A 23,449-nucleotide genomic window follows, 5' to 3' on the forward strand; every position below is an offset into this window, starting at 1 on the left:
AGGAGAAAAGTTAAATAAATTAATGAATTCGTACTTACCTATTCGCAGATTCACTGGCTCGATGTTCCCTTCGCCTAGAGAAGCTGAAAAAAAACAGGGTCCGCACAAATTTTCTCTTTGGATAGTTGTGTCCAAAACCATGAAAAGGTTGAGGGCAATGACCACCAAAAGAGTCGATCGCTGTCTCTTCCAATTGAACTTAGCCAAAAGGCCGAGAAGCGATAACCCGTTATGGCCTCTGGCCTAACGAGCACCAGCTGGCAGAGCCTCCACTCCTGGACGACATGCCTGACCACGCGCTTGAAGACCTTGCGCAGAGAGGATTGAGCAACTAGGCACCACGCCCAACCGACCTTGCATCCCAAAGCCAAACTTCTTCCCTCTCTCATGTTAAACTGTAAAACAAATACAGCTTTGCCACAGCAAAGCTCACAAAAGTTGAACTCATCAACGTTCCTCTCCACGGAAATCTTTAGTAAAATCCGTTTAATATAAAGTCCTCGAATGGAGGACGTATCAGGTATTACACTGATAAGAACAGATTTTTCTTTCGAAAAAATTCACTTTTTTCTTTTTTCATATTCACAGTGTACACATATTTTCCCTTCTCAGTTTAGACATTTTTTGATTAATAAATAAATAAACTTAGATAAAACATAAATTTTTCATTTTAAAACTGTTTAAAGAAAAAAATTGTGTATTTAAAAAAAAAAAAAAAAAAAAAAAAAAAAACCAATAAAAGTGTCCATAAAATCATTTCGGTTTTAAATATAGTTAAATAGTTCAATTGATTAATACAAAAGCAAATACATTTCTGTATATAAAACAGACGAATTAAAAACCACTAAAGTGTCCTCTCTTTTTCAGGATCGGGTGTGAGTCCTTACCAAAGGAGCCCATCACACTGCTCTCCAGCCACGGCCAAGGCCCATCACTTCCAGTGCCCAGCGGAGATCCTCTACCCTCTGGTTCGCTGCTCCCGTAGCCTTTGCAGGTGAGGGCGCATCTACGAACGGCCAGGGTCGGTGGCGGCCGGGGCCCTTCTCTTGCAACCCCAGCCCCCCCCTCCGAATGTTGCCGAGCGGTACCCCTGCAGCGTGGACTTCGCCATCTGCTCGCTCGCGTGGAGGGGCACCGTCATGCATTTCCCCACCAGCAGGTTTCTGGTGGTCCAGATGGCATCCTTCACGGCATTGAGGGTGAGCCAGAGCGTGGTGAAACTCTGCGCCGTTAGGCCCTTCGAGCCTGGGCCCACCCCGAGGATGGCGAGCTTGTAGTCTATCTGGACCCCACCTGCTGACAGGCACGGGAAATACAGGGGGCCGGTCGTGGTCCACTGGTCCCGCGCAGCGCCGCACTCCCATAAGGTGTCGCACAGTCTCCGGCGTGTTGCATCCGGGTCGTGGGCCGATGGGGTTGGAGCCCATGCCCCGGGAGTGCATGACCCCCCTGACCGGGAGAATCTCATGGGCCACCATCCATGACAAGTCCTTGTGCCTGTTCTGAAGAGCAGGGTGGGCGGCGTTCCTCCAAACTTGTTTGGCCTCACTTAGAGTGAGGCCTGGGACTGGACTCACAGGTTCCCGATCCTGAACAAGAGACATAAGAGACTTGTGGTTAGTTAAAATGGAGACATTCTCTCGTTCTAAAAGATTTTTCTTTAAAAATTTCTTAATAAAATCGTGTTCTTTGCTGAGGCTAAAAGACACCAGTGTTTTAAGGTCTACTGGTAAAATCTTTAGGCTTCGTAGGTACGACCCCATCCAGAAACGGGTCATGGCCGCTGTCTTGCTCTCTCTGGACGGGGCCACGGCGTACGCGATGTGGAGGGCGGTGAAACGGCTGCCTAAAAACAGGTGGGGGTCCGGGAGGCCTTTCCCGCCGTTTTCCGGTCTCTTCTTCACGATCTCCCTCTTCACTCTCTCCCACTTGGACCCCCAGACGAAGTAAAACACCGCCCTCTCCAGATCTAAGAGAAAGTTTCTTGGGGGACTAAAAACAGAACACACAAGTAACATCAAAGGTAAAATGACTGCTTTAAAAATTAAAACTTTACCTTTGATGGTCAGCTGTCTCAGTCCCCAAAAGCCCAGTTTTTGCCTAACTTTCCCTAACACGTCGGCCCAGTTTCCACGTCCTCCACCCTCTTTGTCAAATTTTACTCCTAAAATCCGTAAGTTGGTTTTAAAAACCAATTCCAGTCCGCCTGTGTCCACGCTACCCCACGGCCCGAAGAGCTGGGCCTCGGACTTGCTCCTGTTGAGCTTGGCGCCCGAGGCCCGACCGTACCAGTCAGTCAGGTCCATTGCTCTTCGCATGGATAAAACGTCTGTGGCTAAAAGGGTTACGTCGTCCATATATAAAACGCACGTCGCGGTCAGTCCACCCGTCCCAGGCACTTCAAGTCCTTTGATCCATTTATCCCTTCTCAAGATCTGTGCCAGTGTCTCGATGCAAGCCACATACAGGAGGGGAGATAAAGGACACCCCTGACGGACGCCACTGCGGATATTCACCGCCTTGGACACGTGCCCGTTAACCAACATTCTACTGATTATGCCCTTATACAGTAATCCCACCCAGGCTATGAACCTATCAGGGAACCCCATTTTGTCCAATACCTGAATCAGGAACTGGTGCGAGACTCGGTCGAATGCTTTTTCAAAGTCTAGGTTCAGGACCGCTAGCCGGATGTTTCTGTCTCTCGCGTAACAGATGACGTCTCTGATCAGTACCAGGCTGTCGGTGATCTTCCTCCCTGGTACAGCACACGCTTGATCCGGGTGGATCACGTCCTCTAAGACGGTCGACATACGTACTGATAAAATCTTGCTAAAAAGTTTACAATCAAAGTTTAAAAGCGTGATGGGTCTCCAGTTCCTGAGGTCTGTCTTGTCACCTTTTTTGTATAGTAGTGACACTATCCCTGTTCTAAAGCTGTCTGGAAGTCTGTCCAAGGTCTCAAATTCTTTAAAAACAGTGAGTAAGTCGTGTGCTAAAACGTCCAAAAAAGTCAGATAAAATTCTAGGGGGAGTCCATCCATTCCTGGGGACTTCCCCCTTTTAAAACCTTTTAAAGAATTTTGTATTTCTAAAACCGTAAAATCCTGGGATAAAAGCACTGCTTCACTGTTGACCTTGTTGTCTAAAAAGGCTAAAACTTCCTCCAAGGTATCTTTATGTATATATTTTTCACTGTACAGATTGCCATAAAAATTTTCCACCCCACCTAAAATCTCATCTGTTGTTTTTAGTTCCCTCCCTCCATTTTTTATTGTGGAAATTACATTACCCCTTGAAACAATCTTTTTAAAAAAATACCTTGTACATTTTTTCTCCTTCTTCAACCTCTCTCTCTCTGCTTCTTAAAATGACCCCCTTATTTTGTATATCTGATAAAACACGCATTTCGTCTTTTACTTCTTTGATCTCATCTGTAAAATCAATCCCACAGTTACAAAGGTTAAAATATCTCTGCAGTCTTTTTTGCAGTCCCATCATGCATCTTTTTCCCCTGTTTTTCTTTTCTTTCCCTACCCTCTTAAAAAATTTCCCTGTCCGTTCTTTTACCATCTCCCACCACTGTGCTCGTGACTCATAAAAGTCCTGGAGGGTCTGCCATTGGCTGAACTGCTCCCTATACTCTCTGACTACTTCTTTATCTTCTAACACCGAGCAGTTCAGCCTCCAGAGCCCTCCTCCTACCGTCACACCAGTGGACAGTGAAAGGGTGCAGGACAGCATCATGTGATCTGAAAAGAAGAGAGGGGTCAGTGTAGCATCGGTCGGCGGGCAGTCCTTGTAAAAACATAGTCGATCCGAGAGGCTCTGGTGCCATCACCACTGAACCAGGTGAAGCCCTCCTCTTTGATGCAAAGCTTTGAAACAGTCGACTAGCTTAAAATCTTTTATTAATCCCTGGAGTAACACCGATGTTTTATCTACCGTGCACTCCCCGGCTACCCTTTTCCTATCTTTAACTGTTAGAATACAATTAAAATCCCCTGCTACAATTAAAGGAACCCTCCCTAGCATGTGGGACTGCAGGTCTTCTAAAAGTTCATACCGTTCATTTTTTTCCGTAAAACCATACACATTAAGAATAGTAAAATCCCTATCTAAAAAGGTCAGATTGACTAAAATTGCCCGGCCATCCCTCACCACTGTGCTGCCCTTCACCACAATATTGGGATTTTTTATTAAGATTGCGACCCCATCGCATTTATTAAAATTGGAACCACTCCACACGGAGGGTCCCGGGGTCCACAGGTCTTCCCATTTCCTGTAACTAGATAAAAAGGGCAAAGCACATTCTTGTAATAAAAACACATCTGACTTAAAAGATTTTAAAAGGGACAATACACTCTGTGCTCTCAGGGTGGACCTCACACTTCTCACATTGATGGTTGAGATAGTGAGGGGCATGAGCAGTATGGTTAAGAAGGTATAAAACAGTATTAAAAACATGCAGAGACGAGGTTAAAAACAAATTAAAGGCATATTGTCTCTTGTGACACTTGCTCTTCCTTTATCCCAGTGGGACTGGGTTCAGGAGGGCGAGTGTCTGCTGCCTTACGGGCCGCAGAGGCTTCCTCTCGCGGCTCCTTTGGCGACGATGGAGGAGATCCCGCAGGTCTTTTCTGCACCTGAGCATTTGGGAGGGGACTGTCTGGCCCGCTCTCCCCAGATACCACACTTAACTCTGAAACTGTCTCCATTGAGGAAGCCGTCCCTTCCTCCCCTTCCTCCATTTCCTGTCCTTTATTTTCCGGGGAGGGGGGGGCTTCCTCCCTCTGGTTGTCTGACTCCGCCCCTGAGGCCGCCCCACTTACCCGTATCTGCTCAGGCCCTGAGGCTAACGGGAGAGCTGGCTCTCCCGCCAAAACCACAGGGCCCGCCTCCTTCTCTGTTGTTTGCTCTGTTTGTTCGGTTTGTGGGGTGGCCATCTTGTTACTTTTCAACTTGTTGGCAAAGCTCTTAGGGCAATCTCTGTAGAGGTGGTTTGTCTCCCCACACAGATTGCACCGTCTGCCAATGGTGCACTCATCAAAAACGTGACCAATTTCTCTACATTTTCCGCATATTATTTCCTGGCACGCGTCGGCGAGATGTCCCATTCTCCCACACTTACAGCAGAGTTTGGGCATCCCTTGGTAATGTATGTAGCCTCTGTTCTCTCCCAACACAATCATGGAAGGCAGGTGTCTCAGGCCCTGGTAGCCCCCAGCGTCTTCCCATTGTTTAATGGGAATTCGCCAGGAACAATTCCAGATGCCGTCCTCATCCAACACTTTGACTGGTTGCCCGCGAACAGTGCAAAATCTACCCAGCCATACGCAAATGTCATCCCCAGTCACCGTTTCATTAAACATCCTAACAATCACCGTTTTAAGTGAATTGTCAGAGAGTTTCTCCACGGTGAACATGGAGAAATGGGCCTTACAACCATCAAACCGTTGCCAGAAATCATTAAGCAGAGATGCAGTCCGGAAACTTACGTCAAAACCTTTGTTCAGGGGCAGAGTCACGAGACAGTTCAGTTCTTCGGGTTTAAAGCTAAGTGATTTTTGAATTAGCTTCCTGGAGAAGTCAAGGCGTGACATCCCCAGGAGCTTCCCATCTACTTCTTTAAATAAAAAGCGCACGCTGTGGTGCCTCCTCATGCCGGCACGAGCAGCCGACATTTTGGAGGCACCACTAGCCTATAAATAAATAAATAAATAAATAAATAAACTATAATAAATAAGTAAAACAAATACAGAACTAAACAAAATAAATATTTTGAAAACGAAAAAAGGGAAATAAATAAATAAATTTATGAATTTGTACTTACCTACACGCAGATTCACGGGCACGATGTTCCATTTGCCAACAGAAGCTGAAAGTCACAGGGTCCGCACAAATTTTCTCTCTGAACGGTTTTGCCCAAAACCACGAAAAGGTTGAGAGCAATGGCCGCCAAAGAGTCGATCGCTGTCTCCTCCAATTGATCTTAGCCAAAAGGCCGAGAAGCGATAACCCGTTATGGCCTCTGGCCTAACGAGCACCAGCTGGCAGAGCCTCCACTCCTGGACGACATGCCTGACCACGCGCTTGAAGACCTTGCGCAGAGAGGATTGAGCAACTAGGCACCACGCCCAACCGACCTTGCATCCCAAAGCCAAACTTCTTCCCTCTCTTACGTTAAACTGTGAAACAAATACAGCTTTGCCTCAGCAAAGCTCACAAAAATAAGTTGAACTCATCAACGTTCCTCTCCACGGAAATCTTTAGTAAAAGGCGAAAGATTTATGCGTGAATGAAGAGAAACCCGAGCTATACAGGAAGTCAGTCCAGGCCTCCGAAACTCCATCGGAGGCCTAGAAATCCGGTCTAGGGTAGGTTGGCTTGCGCCGGCCCCTTACACCTGCACAGCCTTGATAGCTACAGATGTAGGATTGGTCTAGAGCTGGATGTGGGCTGTGGTTTGTATTAAAACCTAATAGGTCCCCTCCCTTTTCCAATTAAGTACATCTGAAACCTTTACGACTGACACCTGTTCCATTTTGTACAATTAAATACACTTTTTTTTTTTATTTTTTTTTTTCATTTATTTATTTACTTCTTTCCTCCCTTCCTTCTTCTTTCATTTGACCCCTTTTGAAAAGGTGCACCGTTCCTGGAGGTACTGCAATACCAGGTCGATGCGTGGAGCGGACGGAGCAAGCTCCTCTTCCAGCTCCTCGCTCTAAAAATCCGTTTAATATAAAGTCCTCGAATGGAGGACGTATCAGGTATTAAACTGATAAGAACAGATTTTTTATTTTATTTTTTTAATTTTTTTATTTTACATAGAGCATTCACATCACACTTGTTTCAAAGCATTTCCACCTGAACCTTCACCCAGTGTCTCATACCTTTACATAAAGCCATCCCCTCACCCTTATTTCTATGCATCTCCACGTGACCCTTCACCAGGTACATCCTACTTTTACCTAAAGCATTCACATCCCACTTATTCCAATGCATATCCCCCTAAACCTTCACCCCGCGTATCCTACTTTTGCTATGCGAGCTTCTCCTTCTACCTTCCCAAATCCTCGACCCTCCCCCCCGATTGGCCTGGACTTGCCACCCTTTTAGGAAGCCGTGCCCCCAAATCTAGCGTTCCCTAAAGGAAGTATCTTTCCTTTCCCATCCCCGCCATTTTTAATTACCCGCCCCTACCCCACCCCGGCTCGGTCTGCCCTTGTCCCTTTGCCTCCCAGCTGTTCCACCCTGGCCATCCCTCTCAGGAAGGCATGGAACAAGCTTTGAGGCTCCAGCCCCGGCTTCCGCTTCCTGATGCAGCCCCCCTGCCCCCCCCCCCCCCCAACACCCTCTTAGCTACTGACACGACCTTCCACAGCTCTGTGTTGTTGCGGGCACCCTTTCCATACAGCACCAACTCCCGATCAATTGCGGTCCTATCCCTCCTGGCCCACCATCCCGACACCTGCTGCCAGAGCCCGGCTGCAATGGGGCACTCCCACAGTGCATGCCCTATGTCCTCTTCACTCCCGCACCCCATCGGACAAAGGGAGTGTTGCTTTGCCCGTGACGGTAGAGTCTCTCTCGTACAGGCAACCGCCCCATGGCCCCCAACCAATGGAGGTCTCTGCTAGGCCCGTCAAGCCACTTGGGCTGCAGTGCCCCCCAATCTATGTCAGATCTTGGCCGTTGCCCAGCCACCCCTTCTATATGTCCCTTCTTCCACTGCCTATAAAACTGTCTATGGTCTAATACCACGGCATCCCTCAAGCACCATGGCATTCCCTTTATTATATCCATCGCCCGGCCATAGTGTCCTGGCCGGTCCGCAGACCACGGTAATGTCCCTTTCCACGGAATTACCGATCGCAATGGGAAACCAAACCAAAACCTAGCAAACAGGCTTGCTAGGTGCCCCTCCGTCCCTCGCACCAGACCTGCCAGGTAGGATACGTACAGTGCAGCCAGCTTGAGGGGCGCACAGACTACACCCCTACCCCTCTTCCCCACCTCTAGGTACATGGTGCCTCTCGCCACCCACTCACATTTGCCCCCCCAAACGAGTGAGAAGAGCGCCCACTCTATTCTCCGCCCTGTCCAGAAGGGGACCGGAAAAACATATGACAGATGGATCAGGCTTGCGAACAGGTCGCAGTTAACTGCCACAACCCTCGCAGTAAGAGACAAATCTCTTGCTGCCCACCTTGCTGCCTTGGCCTGCAACTGCACTAGGGCCTCTTCCCAATTTCTGACCTCACTGCGCTCCCTCCAAAACCTGACCCCTAGTATCCGGAGCCCATCTGGGCACAGGGAGAAGCCCCCCGGGACATCCATCCGATGTGCCCAGGATCCCACAAAGAGGACCGAAGATTTTCTGTGGTTGACACGTGCGCCGGTAGCCTCAGTAAAGGCCGCTAGGATCCGTTCAACTACCCCAAAGTCCCCTTCCGAGGCCAGGAATAGGGTAGTATCATCCGCATATGCTGTTACTTTTGCGCGTACCCCTTCTCCCCCTGGGATGTGTAGCCCAAGAAAACTGTGCTCCTTCCTGAACCTGGCCAACAGAGGCTCCAGATAGAGCACATACAGGAGGGGGGACACAGGGCACCCCTGTCTCACTCCTCCTGCCTGCGCTACCGCTCTCGAGAAATGGCCATTGATTCCCACGCGGCTCACCGCCCCCCGGTAGAGCAGTCGGATGAAAGAAAGGAACTTTTCCCCAAATCCCATCCGCTGTAAGGTGGCAAACAAAAACCTATGGTTTACCCTGTCGAACGCCTTTTCTTGATCCAGCCCCAGTAGGGCTAGGGGCAGCCTACGTTGCTGCGCCCATGCTATCGCATCCCGAATCAGTGCCAGATTCCTGCTACTGGAGCGTCCGGGCACGCCGCACGTCTGGTCCGGGTGCACTACTGTGCTCATCACCTTCTTTAGGCGCTGAGCCAGCACCTTAGCCAAGATTTTGTAATCGGCACAGAGAAGAGTGATTGGTCGCCAATTTGCTAGCTCTGCTCTCTCTCCCTTCTTATGCAGGAGCGTGATGTACCCCGTCCTAGCGGTCTCAGGCAGTAACCCCTTCTTTATTATCTCTTCAAACACGGCCATGATGTCTCTGCTGGCCCATGGCCACACCGCTTTGTACCACTCAATGGGAAGACCATCCCCCCCCTGGCGCTACCCCACCCTTGAGTGAGCGCATGGCCTCCTCCACCTCCCCCTGAGTCAGCTCGGCTTCTAGGTCCTCCAGGTCCTCCTGAGCCACCCTCCTGTCGACGGCCTTCAAGAAATCCCCCGCGTCCACCTCACCCATACTCCTTGGCTGGAACAGATCTTCATAGTAGGCTGCCGCCCTCTCTAACATCCCTCCCATGGAAGTGATCAGAAGCTCTCCCTCCCTCAAGCCTTCCATATGGGACCTGCGTTGCCGGGCCCTAACCCTATCAAAAAAGAACCGTGTTGGCCTCTCGTCTTCCAGCAGACGCCGCCGCCCTGCCTGCACACTGTAACCTCTGGCTTCGGCGTAAAAGTGATCTCGCAACACTTCGCTAGCATGCTTAGCCCCCCCCATATCCCCCCTAGCCCAGGAGACCTGCAAGGTCCTCGACCACTGTGCTATCTTCTCTCTTTTCTCCTTTGCCGCCTTGCGGCCCCACCACTGACAGAACTTTGCCACCTTGGCTTTTGTGTCCTCCCACCACTCTACCTCGGTGCTGTAGAGCACTTTCAGGGACTGCCACCCCAAATAGAGCATATGCATCGTGCTCAGGAAGGAAGGATCCTGCAAGTGAGTTACGTTCATCTTCCAAAACCCCGGGCCTCTTGCCCCTGCGCTCAATTCTAGTTCTGCCCTCACCAAACAATGATCGGATGCCCAAAAAGGCTGCACCTTGTAGCGGATCACCTTCGCCCCTCTGGGTGCCAGGATGTAGTCCAGCTGAGAGGCCTTCCCCCTGCTATTCCTCCACGTAGCCCCACCCCCGAGGTCTTTTCCAACGTCAACCATATTTGCGCTGGTAAGGATTCTGTTCAGATCTCTCTCCCTCTCAAGGTTAATGTTAGTCACCCCCCATGTAACAACTCTTGTTTGTATACAAGAGGGGCTCCAGTACCTTGAAGAAACCTGTCCTCTCTCCCACTCTAGCTGGAGCATATATGCAGATTGCCCTAAATGCTACGCCCCTCCAGGTCCCATCTACACTTAACACCCTTCCAGGCACCACTGCTACTTCAGATTCCAACTCAAACTCCCATGACTTGAACAAGATCCCCACTCCATCTGCCGATCCTTTTCCGACACCCCAAACTGAGGGCCCCCGCCTCCACCCTCCTGAAAACAAAGCAACATCAGCCGCTGAGCACAGATGGCACTCCTGCATAAACAAGACCTCAAAGGGCACCGCCTCCAGTGACCTGAAGACGGCTGCCCTCTTTTCCGCCTGCCTACAACCCCTCACATTCAGCGTAGCTATCCTAAGACTCACCCTTCCCTCCCCCATAGTTCCTTACAAACCTTCCTCCCCTCCCCATGTCCTTGGGGGGTACCCTTTGCCCTTTTCCCCCTTTCCAACCCTTTGTAAAAACACCCATGCTGCTTTAAAGACCCCTTTATCCCTCTTTTATTGAGTCTCATTTACTTATCTTGCTCCCTCCCACCCCAGCCTTTACTCTCCTTGCCACTGTTTCCCACGACCCTCCCAACATACTGTCCTCGAACATGTCCGGGGCCTGTTCCCCTTCCCCCCGTGACACGTAGAGGTTTTCCGCTTTCTTCTCACAAGGATTCCCTCCCCCCGGCTCTTCCTGCTCCTCCGCTGTGTCCTTGCCAGCTCCTTTTCTGCTCCTCTTTCTCTCTTGACTCTTTTCTATGTCCATTCCCCCGCTTGGGGTCCTGCGTCTTCCCTTTTTGGGCTGCTCATCCCCGTCCTCCATCTTTTCCTCCCATACTCCGTCTTGACCTCCTCGCTGCATTTCCCAGGGCCGGTTTCTCTCTACTTTCTCCGCTCAGGTGCCCTCTTCTGTTTGGGAGCAGATCGGTCTCTCCAAATCCTCCTCTGTTACATCCAGGCTCTCCTCAGCAGACTCTATTATACTTCTGTCATCAGTCTCCTCCTGCTCTTCACCGACATTGCTGTCTTCCTCTTCACCCTCCCTCTCCTGCATCAGTAGCTCCTCATCCTCTGCGGGACCTCCTACTTGACTCATCTCTTCCAGTCCTTCTGTAAATAGGGTAGCAAAAGCCCCTTTCCGGTTTGGGCATTTGAGGTACAGGTGGGCCTCACTCCCGCACAAGCTGCAGGTTTTTGGGGCTTTGCAATCTGTGGCCACGTGCCCTTCACCCCCGCAGAATCGGCACCTCAAGCCTGTGCACGCCACTTTCGTGTGGCCCAAAGCCCGGCATCGCCGACAATAAATGGGCTGTCCAGGATAATGCAAGAACCCCTTGTGTGGCCCTAAGGCAAAACTGCCTGGAGGATGACGAAGGCCTCCAGGAGCCTCCGGGTCCACCTTTAGTCGTACCATAAATCTCCGCCTCCCCGTCCATATGCCGAAACGGTCCCTCAACTTTTCCCCTGCTGACACACTGGAGCAATATCGCCCAAGGAAAGCCCTGACGTCCTCCTCAATGACAAATGGATTATACATATGTATGACTAGAGGTACCTCTTCCAGGGCGAAGAGAGGATTCAGCCGAAGTCCGTTGAGCACAGGGCTGCCTGGATTGCTGCTGCACTTGTCGAAGAACTCCGTGCACTGCCTCAATGATGCCAAAGTAATGTCCACAAAGCCCTGCACAGAAAAATCCTGGAGACAGAATACTGAAGACGGCTCCACTCCACACAGATCCTTGAGAATCTTCAAGACAACCCATTCTCTTCCAAAACGTTGCGTCACTTCAGCTGTTACATTGTCAGCTAATTCCACCCGTACTGTATTGCGGAGCCGCACCACTCGGGCCGGCTGATGATCGTTAACCCTCGGCATCACACTTGATCTTAGCCAAAAGGCCGAGAAGCGATAACCCGTTATGGCCTCTGGCCTAACGAGCACCAGCTGGCAGAGCCTCCACTCCTGGACGACATGCCTGACCACGCGCTTGAAGACCTTGCGCAGAGAGGATTGAGCAACTAGGCACCACGCCCAACCGACCTTGCATCCCAAAGCCAAACTTCTTCCCTCTCTTACGTTAAACTGTGAAACAAATACAGCTTTGCCTCAGCAAAGCTCACAAAAATAAGTTGAACTCGTCAACGTTCCTCTCCACGGAAATCTTTAGTAAAAGGCGAAAGATTTATGCGTGAATGAAGAGAAACCCGAGCTATACAGGAAGTCAGTCCAGGCCTCCGAAACTCCATCGGAGGCCTAGAAATCCGGTCTAGGGTAGGTTGGCTTGCGCCGGCCCCTTACACCTGCACAGCCTTGATAGCTACAGATGTAGGATTGGTCTAGAGCTGGATGTGGGCTGTGGTTTGTATTAAAACCTAATAGGTCCCCTCCCTTTTCCAATTAAGTACATCTGAAACCTTTACGACTGACACCTGTTCCATTTTGTACAATTAAATACAAGAATTTTTTTTTTTTTTTTTTTTTTTTTTTTAAGTACCATCACTTTGTTTTTTTTCCTACTTTTTTTTTTTTCCCCCCAATCGTTTAACATGAATACGTATTCATTCATTCGTTCATTCATTCATTCATTCATTTATTTATTTATTTCCTTCCTCCCTTCCTTCCTTCCTTCCTTCTTCTTTCATTTGACCCCTTTGAAAAGGTGCACCGTTCCTGGAGGTACTGCAATACCAGGTCGATGCGTGGAGCGGACGGAGCAAGCCCCTCTTCCAGCTCCTCGCTCTAAAAATCCGTTTAATATAAAGTCCTCGAATGGAGGACGTATCAGGTATTAAACTGATAAGAACAGATACTACACTTGATCTTAGCCAAAAGGCCGAGAAGCGATAACCCGTTATGGCCTCTGGCCTAACGAGCACCAGCTGGCAGAGCCTCCACTCCTGGACGACATGCCTGACCACGCGCTTGAAGACCTTGCGCAGAGAGGATTGAGCAACTAGGCACCACGCCCAACCGACCTTGCATCCCAAAGCCAAACTTCTTCCCTCTCTTACGTTAAACTGTGAAACAAATACAGCTTTGCCTCAGCAAAGCTCACAAAAATAAGTTGAACTCGTCAACGTTCCTCTCCACGGAAATCTTTAGTAAAAGGCGAAAGATTTATGCGTGAATGAAGAGAAACCCGAGCTATACAGGAAGTCAGTCCAGGCCTCCGAAACTCCATCGGAGGCCTAGAAATCCGGTCTAGGGTAGGTTGGCTTGCGCCGGCCCCTTACACCTGCACAGCCTTGATAGCTACAGATGTAGGATTGGTCTAGAGCTGGATGTGGGCTGTGGTTTGTATTAAAACCTAATAGGTCCCCTCCCTTTTCCAATTAAGTACATCTGAAACCTTTACGACTGACACCTGTTCCATTTTGTACAATTAAATACAAGAATTTTTTTTTTTTTTTTTTTTTTTTTTTTAAGTACCATCACTTTGTTTTTTTTCCTACTTTTTTTTTTTTTCCCCCCAATCGTTTAACATGAATACGTATTCATTCATTCGTTCATTCATTCATTCATTCATTTATTTATTTATTTCCTTCCTCCCTTCCTTCCTTCCTTCCTTCTTCTTTCATTTGACCCCTTTGAAAAGGTGCACCGTTCCTGGAGGTACTGCAATACCAGGTCGATGCGTGGAGCGGACGGAGCAAGCCCCTCTTCCAGCTCCTCGCTCTAAAAATCCGTTTAATATAAAGTCCTCGAATGGAGGACGTATCAGGTATTAAACTGATAAGAACAGATACTACACTTGATCTTAGCCAAAAGGCCGAGAAGCGATAACCCGTTATGGCCTCTGGCCTAACGAGCACCAGCTGGCAGAGCCTCCACTCCTGGACGACATGCCTGACCACGCGCTTGAAGACTTTGCGCAGAGAGGATTGAGCAACTAGGCACCACGCCCAACCGACCTTGCATCCCAAAGCCAAACTTCTTCCCTCTCTTACGTTAAACTGTGAAACAAATACAGCTTTGCCTCAGCAAAGCTCACAAAAATAAGTTGAACTCGTCAACGTTCCTCTCCACGGAAACCTTTAGTAAAAGGCGAAAGATTTATGCGTGAATGAAGAGAAACCCGAGCTATACAGGAAGTCAGTCCAGGCCTCCGAAACTCCATCGGAGGCCTAGAAATCCGGTCTAGGGTAGGTTGGCTTGCGCCGGCCCCTTACACCTGCACAGCCTTGATAGCTACAGATGTAGGATTGGTCTAGAGCTGGATGTGGGCTGTGGTTTGTATTAAAACCTAATAGGTCCCCTCCCTTTTCCAATTAAGTACATCTGAAACCTTTACGACTGACACCTGTTCCATTTTGTACAATTAAATACAAGAATTTTTTTTTTTTTTTTTTTTTTTTTTTTTTAAGTACCATCACTTTGTTTTTTTTCCTACTTTTTTTTTTTTTCCCCCCAATCGTTTAACATGAATACGTATTCATTCATTCGTTCATTCATTCATTGATTCATTTATTTATTTATTTCCTTCCTCCCTTCCTTCCTTCCTTCCTTCTTCTTTCATTTGACCCCTTTGAAAAGGTGCACCGTTCCTGGAGGTACTGCAATACCAGGTCGATGCGTGGAGCGGACGGAGCAAGCCCCTCTTCCAGCTCCTCGCTCTAAAAATCCGTTTAATATAAAGTCCTCGAATGGAGGACGTATCAGATATTAAACTGATAAGAACAGATTTTTCTTTCTTTCGAAAAAATTTTATTGTCACTTTTTTCTTTTTTTTCATATCCACAGTGTACACAGTTTTTTCCTTCTCAGTTTATAGACATTTTTTTAAATAAATAAATAAACTTGGGTAAAACAATTTCTTATTTTAAAAACTGTTTAAAGGAAAAATAAATAAATACATCAATTTGTGTGTGTAAAAAACTATGAATAAAAGTGTCCATAAAATCGTTTCGTTTTTAAAAACAGTTAAATAAGTCGATTGATTAATAAAAAAGCAAACACATATCTTTATATAAAACACACAAAATAAAAAACCACTTAAGCATCCTCTCTTTTCCAAGATCGGGGGTGAGTCCTTACCAAGGGCGCCCATCACACTGCTCTCCAGCCACGGCCGAGGCCCGTCACTTCCGGTGCCCAGAGGAGATCCTCTACCCTCCGGCTCGCTGCTCCCGTAGCCTTTGCAGGTGAGGGCGCATCTACGAGCGGCCAGGGTCGGTGGCGGCCGGGACCTTTCTCGTGCAACCCCGGCCCCCTCCTCCGAATGTCGCCGCGCGGTACCCCTGCAGCGTGGACTTCGCCATCTGCTCGCTCGCGTGGAGGGGCACCGTCACGCGTTTCCCCACCAGCAGGTTTCTGGTGGTCCAGATGGCATCCTTCACGGCGTTGAGGGTGAGCCAGAGCGTGGTGAACCTCTGCGCCGTTAGGCCCTTCGAGCCTGGGCCCACTCCGAGGATGGCGAGCTTGTAGTCCATCTGGACCCCACCTGCCGGCAGGCACGGGAAATACAGGGGGCCGGTCGTGGTCCACTGGTCCCGCGCGGCGCCGCACTCCCATAAGAGGTGTCGCACGGTCTCCGGCGCGTTGCATCCGGGTCGTGGGCAGATGGGGTTGGAGCCCATGCCCCGGGAGTGCATGACCGCCCTGACCGGGAGAATCTCATGGGCCACCATCCATGACAGGTCCTTGTGCCTGTTCTGAAGAGCAGGGTGGGCGGCGTTCCTCCAAACTTGTTTGGCCTCACTTAGAGTGAGGCCGGGGACTGGACTCACAGGTTCCCGATCCTGAACGAGAGAGAGAAGAGACCTGTGGTTAGTTAAAATGGAGACATCTTCTCCTTCTAAAACATTTTTCTTTAAAAATCTCTTGATAAAATCATGCTCTTTTGTCAGATTAAAAGACACAGGCGTTTTGAGATCTACAGGTAAAATTCTAAGGCTTCGTAGGTACGACCCCATCCAGAAACGGGTCATGGCCGCTGTCTTGCTCTCTCTGGATGGGGCCACGGCGTACGCGATGTGGAGGGCGGTGAAACGGCTGCCTAAAAACAGGTGGGGGTCCGGGAGGCCTTTCCCGCCGTTTTCCGGTCTCTTCTTTACGACCTCCCTCTTCACTCTCTCCCACTTGGACCCCCAGATGAAGTAAAACACCGCTCTCTCCAACTCTAAAAGAAAGTGTCGTGGGGGACTAAAAACAGAACACACGAGTAACATTAAAGGTAAGATCACTGCTTTAAAAATTAAAACTTTACCTTCAAAAGTCATCTGTCTCAGTCCCCAAAAGCCCAGTTTCTGCCTGACTTTCCCTAACAAGTCGGCCCAGTTTCCCCGTCCTCCACCCTCTTTGTCAAAATTCACTCCTAAAATCCGTAAGTCGGTTTTAAAAACCAATTCCAGTCTGCCTGTGTCCACGTCACCCCACGGCCCGAAGAGCTGGGCCTCGGACTTGCTCCTGTTGAGCTTGGCGCCCGAGGCCCGACCGTACCAGTCAGTCAGGTCCATTGCTCTTCGCATGGATAAAACGTCTGTGGCTAAAAGGGTTACGTCGTCCATATATAAAACGCATGTTGCGGTCAGTCCACCCGTCCCAGGCACTTCGAGTCCTTTGATCCATTTATCCCTTCTCAAGATCTGTGCCAGTGGCTCTATGCAAGCCACATACAGGAGGGGAGATAAAGGACACCCCTGACGGACGCCACTGCGGATATTCACCGCCTTGGACACGTGCCCATTAACCAACATTCTACTTACTATGCCCTTGTACAGTAATCCCACCCAGGCTATGAACCTATCAGGGAACCCCATTTTGTCCAGTACCTGAAACAGGAACTGATGCGAGACTCGGTCAAATGCTTTTTCAAAATCTAGGTTCAGGACCGCTAGCCGGATGTTTCTGTCTCTCGCGTAACAGATGACGTCTCTGATCAGTACCAGGCTGTCGGTGATCTTTCTCCCTGGCACAGCACACGCTTGATCCGGGTGGATCACGTCCTCTAAGACGGTCGACATACGTGCTGATAAAATCTTGCTAAAAAGTTTACAATCGAAGTTTAAAAGCGTGATGGGTCTCCAGTTTCTAAGGTCTGTCTTGTCACCTTTTTTGTGTAGTAGTGACACTATCCCTGTTCTAAAGCTGTCCGGGAGTCTGTCCAAGGTCTCAAATTCGTTAAAAACAGTGAGTAAGTCATGTGCTAAAATGTCCCAGAAAGTCAGATAAAATTCTAGGGGGAGTCCATCCATTCCTGGGGACTTCCCCTTTTTAAAACCTTTTAAAGAATTTTGTATTTCTAAAACTGTAAAATCCTGGGATAAAAGCACGGCTTCACTATTGACCTTGTTTTCTAAAAAGGCTAAAACTTCCTCCAAGGTATTTTTATGTATATATTTTTCACTGTACAAATTGCCATAAAATTTTTCCACCCCACCTAAAATCTCGTCTGTTGTTTTTAGTTCCCTCCCTCCATCTTTTATTGCGGCAATTGTACCTCCCCTTGAAACAACCTTTTTAAAAAAATACCTTGTACATTTTTCACCTTCCTCAATCTCCCTCTCTCTGCTTCTTAAAATGACCCCCTTATTTTGTATATCTGATAAAACATGCATTTCAGCTTTTACTTCTTTAATCTCTTCAGTAAAATCAATCCCACAGTTAAAAAGGTTAAAATATCTCTGCAGTCTTTTTTGCAGTCCCATCATGCATCTTTTTTCCTTATTTTTCTTGTCTTTCCCTACCCTCTTAAAAAATTTTCCTGTCCGTTCCTTTACCATCTCCCACCACTGTGCTCGTGACTCATAAAAGTCCTGGAGGGTCTGCCATTGGCTGAACTGCTCCCTATACTCTCTGACTACTTCTTTGTCTTCTAACACCGAGCAGTTCAGCCTCCACAGCCCTCCTCCTACCGTCACACCAGTGGACAGTGAAAGGGTGCAGGACAGCATCATGTGGTCTGAAAAGAAGAGAGGGGTCAGTGTAGCATCGGTCGGCGGGCAGTCCCGTGTCAAAACATAGTCGATCCGAGAGGCTCTGGTGCCATCACCACTGAACCAGGTGAAGCCCTCCTCTCTTTGATGCAATGCTTTAAAACAGTCGACTAGTTTAAAATCTTTGATTAATCCCTGGAGTAAAACCGATGTTTTATCAACTGCGCACTCCCCTGTTACCCTTTTCCTATCTTTAGCTGTTAAAATACAATTAAAATCCCCTGCTACGATTAAAGGAGCCCTCCCTAGCATGTGGGACTGCAGGTCTTCTAAAAGTTCATATCTTTCATTTTTTTCTGTAAAACCATACACATTAAGAATGGTAAAATCCCTATCTAAAAAAGTCAGATTGGCTAAAATTGCCCGGCCATCTCTCACCACTGTGCTGCCCTTCACCACGATGTTGGGATTTTTTATTAAAATGGCGACACCATCACATTTATTAAAATTGGAACCGCTCCACACGGAGGGTCCCGGTGTCCACATGTCTTCCCATTTCCTATAGCTGGATAAAAAGGGCAAAGCACACTCTTGTAATAAAATCACATCTGACTTAAAAGATTTTAAAAAGGATAATACACTCTGTGCTCTCAGGGTGGACCTCACACTTCTCACATTGATGGTAGAGATTGTGAGGGCCATGAGCAGTATGGTAAAAAGGTATAAAACAGTGTTAAAAACATGCAGAGACAATGTTAAAACAAATTAAAGGCATATTATTTCTTGTGACACTTGCTCTTCCTTTATCTCAGTGGGCCTGGGTTCAGGAGGGCAAGTGTCTGTTGCCGCACGGGCCGCGGAGGCAACCTCTCGCGGCACCTTTGGCGATGATGTTCTCAGCTGGAGGTGCAAGAAAGAAACCTCATTTGGGGGCTCTGAGGGCCATAAGCGGTTCAGTTCTTCCGAGGAAGAACTGTCCCGCCCATGCTCTGCCCTCAGTTTCTTCTCCTCTGTTACAAACAGAGGAGATCCCGCAGGTCTCTTCTGCACCTGAGCATTCGGGAGAGGACTGTCTGGCTCACTCTCCCCAGATACCACACTTAACTCTGGAACTGTCTCCATGGAGGAAGCCGTCCCTTCCTCCCCTTCCGCCATTTCCTGTACTTTATTTCGCGGGGAGGGGGGGGCTTCCTCCCTCTGGTTTGCTGACTCCGCCCCTAAGGCCGCCCCACTTACCCGTATCTGCGCAGGCCCTGAAGCTGACGGGAGAGCTGGCTCTCCCGCCAAAACCACAGGGCCCGCCTCCCTTCTCCGTTGTTTGCTCGGTTTGTTGCGTTTGTGGGGCGGCCATCTTGTTACTTTTCAGTTTGTTGGCAAAGCTCTTAGGGCAATCTCTGTAGAGGTGGTTTGTCTCCCCACACAGATTGCACCGTCTGCCAATGGTGCACTCATCGAAAACGTGACCAATTTCTCTACATTTTCCGCATATTATTTCCTGGCACGCGTCTGCGAGATGTCCCATTCTCCCACACTTACGGCAGAGTTTGGGCATCCCTTGGTAATGGATGTAGCCTCTGTTCTCTCCCAACACAATCATGGAAGGCAGATGTCTCAGGCCCTGGTAGCCCCCAGCGTCTTCCCATTGTTTAATGGGAATTCGCCAGGAACAATTCCAGATGCCGTCCTCATCCAACACTTTGACTGGTTGTCCGCGAACAGTGCAAAATCTACCCAGCCATACGCAAATATCGTCTCCAGTCACCGTTTCATTAAACATCCTAACAATCACCGTTTTAAGCGAATTGTCAGAAAGTTTCTCCACGGTGAACATGGAGAAATGGGCCTTACAACCGTCAAACCGTTGCCAGAAATCATTTAGCAGAGAAGCGGTCCTAAAACTAACATCAAAACCTTTGTTCAGGGGCAGAGTCACGAGACAGTTCAGTTCGTCGGGTTTGAAGCCAAGAGATTTCTGGATTAACTTCCTGGAGAAATCAAGGCGTGACATCCCCAGGAGCTTTCCATCCACCTCTTTAAACAAAAAGCGCACGCTGTGGTGCCTCCTCATGCCGGCACGAGCAGCCGACATTTTGGAGGCACCACTAGCCTATAAATAAATAAATAAATAAATAGATAAACTATAATAAATAAGTAAAACAAATACAAAGTAAACGAAATAAATATTTTCAAAACGAAAAAAAAAGGAAAAAGAATTTAATAAATAAATTTGTACTTACCTTTCCACAGGTCCACTGGCTCGATGTTTCTGTCACCATCCGGCACTTGAAGAAAAAAAGGGTCCGCACAAATTTCCTCTTTGGATAGTTCTGTCCAAAATCACAAAAAGATTAAGGGCAATGGCCACCAAAGAGTCGATCGCTGTCCCTTCCGATTGATCTTAGCCAAAAGGCCGAGAAGCGATAACCCGTTATGGCCTCTGGCCTAACGAGCACCAGCTGGCAGAGCCTCCACTCCTGGACGACATGCCTGACCACGCGCTTGAAGACCTTGCGCAGAGAGGATTGAGCAACTAGGCACCACGCCCAACCGACCTTGCATCCCAAAGCCAAACTTCTTCCCTCTCTTACGTTAAACTGTGAAACAAATACAGCTTTGCCTCAGCAAAGCTCACAAAAATAAGTTGAACTCGTCAACGTTCCTCTCCACGGAAACCTTTAGTAAAAGGCGAAAGATTTATGCGTGAATGAAGAGAAACCCGAGCTATACAGGAAGTCAGTCCAGGCCTCCGAAACTCCATCGGAGGCCTAGAAATCCGGTCTAGGGTAGGTTGGCTTGCGCCGGCCCCTTACACCTGCACAGCCTTGATAGCTACAGATGTAGGATTGGTCTAGAGCTGGATGTGGGCTGTGGTTTGTATTAAAACCTAATAGGTCCCCTCCCTTTTCCAATTAAGTACATCTGAAACCTTTACGACTGACACCTGTTCCATTTTGTACAATTAAATACAAGAAATTTTTTTTTTTTTTTTTTTTTTTTTTTTTTTTTAAGTACCATATGTCACTTTGTTTTTTTTCCTACTTTTTTTTTTTTTCCCCCCAATCGTTTAACATGAATACGTATTCATTCATTCGTTCATTCATTCATTCATTCATTTATTTATTTATTTCCTTCCTCCCTTCCTTCCTTCCTTCCTTCTTCTTTCATTTGACCCCTTTGAAAAGGTGCACCGTTCCTGGAGGTACTGCAATACCAGGTCGATGCGTGGAGCGGACGGAGCAAGCCCCTCTTCCAGCTCCTCGCTCTAAAAATCCGTTTAATATAAAGTCCTCGAATGGAGGACGTATCAGGTATTAAACTGATAAGAACAGATTTTTTTTTTTTTTTTTTTTATTACAAAACCCATTCACAATTTCACCTCCACACTTCCATAAGACATTGTGTTTCCTCATACATATGTCCATAGTCCTTGTGTGCTAGTGTCTGTACAGTTCCCAACAGGTTGGGGGTGAAAAGGTCAAACAAACAAAGTACCCCCTCCCTACCATGCCATATAACTGCAAGCCTTGGTAACCGCTAACTAACCCATAACTTAGAACATTTCAATACCCATGAAAACCGGCAGGAATGAAAACAAGGCCTTTTCCACGAAACAAAAACTAAAAAAAACTAAAAACCAAACCACAATTACTGTTATTTAACAAAAGCAATCCTGTCACCTGAAAATACCCTTTCGAAACCTTTCTTATACTAAAATCTGTCTTGTCCCATTAGCGGGGGTTCCCTTTCTTTTATCCTGTAGAACCGCTTTCCTAATCCCCCCCTCCCTTTCCCTCCCCCCCCAATCCCCCTGCATAGACTACATTTGGCATGAGGGTCTCCCTTTTCAGTGCCAAAACCCGGGAACGGGGTTGCCAACAGGGCCCGTAAGCATGCTCTACCCCACCCCCGCCCTGGGAGCACCTGTCTGGCTTCTCCCCGCCTCTCCGTACCTTCGCCAAGCTTCCTGTCTCTCCCCCAACCATCGTACTCTGCCTAGGAAGCTGCGGAAAACGGCGCCCGGCTCCATCCTAGGCTTCATCGCTCGTAAGCACTTTCCCCTCCATCCCCAAACTGCTCTCTTCCCCTCTGAAACAACTTCCCACACCATCTTACGCTTCTCTGGGTCCAAGGCTTCCAAGCCCTCCCCAAACCTTATCAAGTTGTTATTCAAGGGTACATTAGGGCCTTTTCTCCACCACTCCTTAACCAGTCCCCAAAACACTTGTGTGCAGGGACACGTCCAAAACACATGCTCTACCGTCTCTTCCTGTCCACACCCTACCGGACATAGGGGGGTCCTGGCACACCCGAAGCGATACAGGCGCTCCCTTACAGGGAGGCGGCCCAAAGCCCCTAACCAATTTAGGTCCCTTGCCTCCCCCTCCAAGAAGGCTGGCTGGAGGGCCTCCCAACTAACCTCCCGCCCCACGATGGACCGAGTGGAGGGGACCCTCTGGTTTTGCATGAATAGGTCATAGAGGCGCCTGTGATTATGTACCAGGCCACCTTCTAGGCATCCCGGGTTCTGTTCCAAGACCTGCGCCATGCGCTCGTAGTGCCATGGTCTTTCCAGGGTCCATGGGCTTGACCGCGCCAGAGGAGCTAGGCTCCTCAAGGGGAAGCCCAGCCAATATCTGGCAAAGCATGAAGCTAGATGTTTTGGAGGATGGATAACTAGCTCCGCATGGAAAGCTATCAGTATAGCCATAGTCTTCCAGAGGAGATTTGGAACCCCTCTTCCCCCTTTTGCTATTGGCTGGCACATAAGTGCTCTCTGCACTAGCTCTGTCCTCCCCCCCCAGATAAAGTTAAAGACCGCTCTTTCTAAACTGGACCCCCCTGCAGGTGGGCATGGAAACACCTTGGCTGTATGGACGAGCCTGGACAAGATGTCCGTTTTTATGACGAGCGCTCGTCCGTTAATCGACAGCCTTCTTGTCTCCCATAGCGCAAGGCGCTGCTGCACCTTCTTTAGCACATTGGCCCAATTCCTGGCACCACTGGCTGAATGGAAAAAATTAACGCCTAGAATCTTTATCCCCTCTGGGCATACAGAGTAGCCACCCCAAGCACTTGACCTGCCCCGCCAGGATCCACACGGCATTACCCTGGACTTCTCCGAGTTCACCAGAGCTCCAGAGGCATGGCAGTAGGACCTCAGGTGGGACTCTACCCTGTGGAAGTCCTTCTCTTCTGTTACAAAGAGAGTCAGGTCATCCGCATAAACCGAGACTAAGGCTCTTCGCCCTCCCCCCCCAGGGACATGGCACCCTGCTAGTCTTTGATCTGCTCGCAGGCTAGCCACTAGCGGCTCAATTGCCAATACGTATAGCAGCGGGGAGAGTGGACACCCTTGCCTCACCCCACCCGCCTGCCTCACTGGCCTCGACAAGAACCCATTGACGCAAACCCTACTTGCCACCTCCTCATACAACAGCTTCACCCCCCTTATAAACCTT

The 23,449-nt window shown here is 48.7% G+C and overlaps 8 non-coding genes and 3 pseudogenes across 8 annotated transcripts; all 11 read right to left on the bottom strand.

Moving 5' to 3' along the window:
• Positions 1-433: 433 nt before the first annotated feature.
• On the bottom strand, positions 434-560 carry LOC128635480 (uncharacterized; annotated as a pseudogene).
• Positions 561-6,203: 5,643 nt separating this feature from the next.
• On the bottom strand, positions 6,204-6,318 carry LOC128635483 (U5 spliceosomal RNA). The gene has a single exon (XR_008398456.1). It is a non-coding gene; the product is annotated as a U5 spliceosomal RNA (small nuclear RNA).
• Positions 6,319-6,642: 324 nt separating this feature from the next.
• LOC124628210 (uncharacterized) lies at positions 6,643-6,821 on the bottom strand (annotated as a pseudogene).
• Positions 6,822-12,213: 5,392 nt separating this feature from the next.
• Positions 12,214-12,328, bottom strand: LOC128635488 (U5 spliceosomal RNA). Its single transcript, XR_008398461.1, has one exon. It is a non-coding gene; the product is annotated as a U5 spliceosomal RNA (small nuclear RNA).
• A 442-nt stretch (positions 12,329-12,770) lies between these two features.
• Positions 12,771-12,961, bottom strand: LOC128635513 (U2 spliceosomal RNA). Its single transcript, XR_008398486.1, has one exon. It is a non-coding gene; the product is annotated as a U2 spliceosomal RNA (small nuclear RNA).
• A 187-nt stretch (positions 12,962-13,148) lies between these two features.
• LOC128635489 (U5 spliceosomal RNA) lies at positions 13,149-13,263 on the bottom strand. Its single transcript, XR_008398462.1, has one exon. It is a non-coding gene; the product is annotated as a U5 spliceosomal RNA (small nuclear RNA).
• A 443-nt stretch (positions 13,264-13,706) lies between these two features.
• Positions 13,707-13,897, bottom strand: LOC128635524 (U2 spliceosomal RNA). Its single transcript, XR_008398497.1, has one exon. It is a non-coding gene; the product is annotated as a U2 spliceosomal RNA (small nuclear RNA).
• Positions 13,898-14,084: 187 nt separating this feature from the next.
• LOC128635538 (U5 spliceosomal RNA) lies at positions 14,085-14,199 on the bottom strand. The gene has a single exon (XR_008398511.1). It is a non-coding gene; the product is annotated as a U5 spliceosomal RNA (small nuclear RNA).
• A 445-nt stretch (positions 14,200-14,644) lies between these two features.
• Positions 14,645-14,819, bottom strand: LOC128635580 (uncharacterized; annotated as a pseudogene).
• Positions 14,820-20,599: 5,780 nt separating this feature from the next.
• LOC128635539 (U5 spliceosomal RNA) lies at positions 20,600-20,714 on the bottom strand. The gene has a single exon (XR_008398512.1). It is a non-coding gene; the product is annotated as a U5 spliceosomal RNA (small nuclear RNA).
• Positions 20,715-21,167: 453 nt separating this feature from the next.
• On the bottom strand, positions 21,168-21,354 carry LOC128635471 (U2 spliceosomal RNA). The gene has a single exon (XR_008398452.1). It is a non-coding gene; the product is annotated as a U2 spliceosomal RNA (small nuclear RNA).
• Positions 21,355-23,449: the final 2,095 nt, after the last annotated feature.

Source organism: Ictalurus punctatus, chromosome 19 (genome assembly GCF_001660625.3).
Source record: "Ictalurus punctatus breed USDA103 chromosome 19, Coco_2.0, whole genome shotgun sequence".
Classification (NCBI taxonomy): Eukaryota; Metazoa; Chordata; class Actinopteri; order Siluriformes; family Ictaluridae; genus Ictalurus; species Ictalurus punctatus.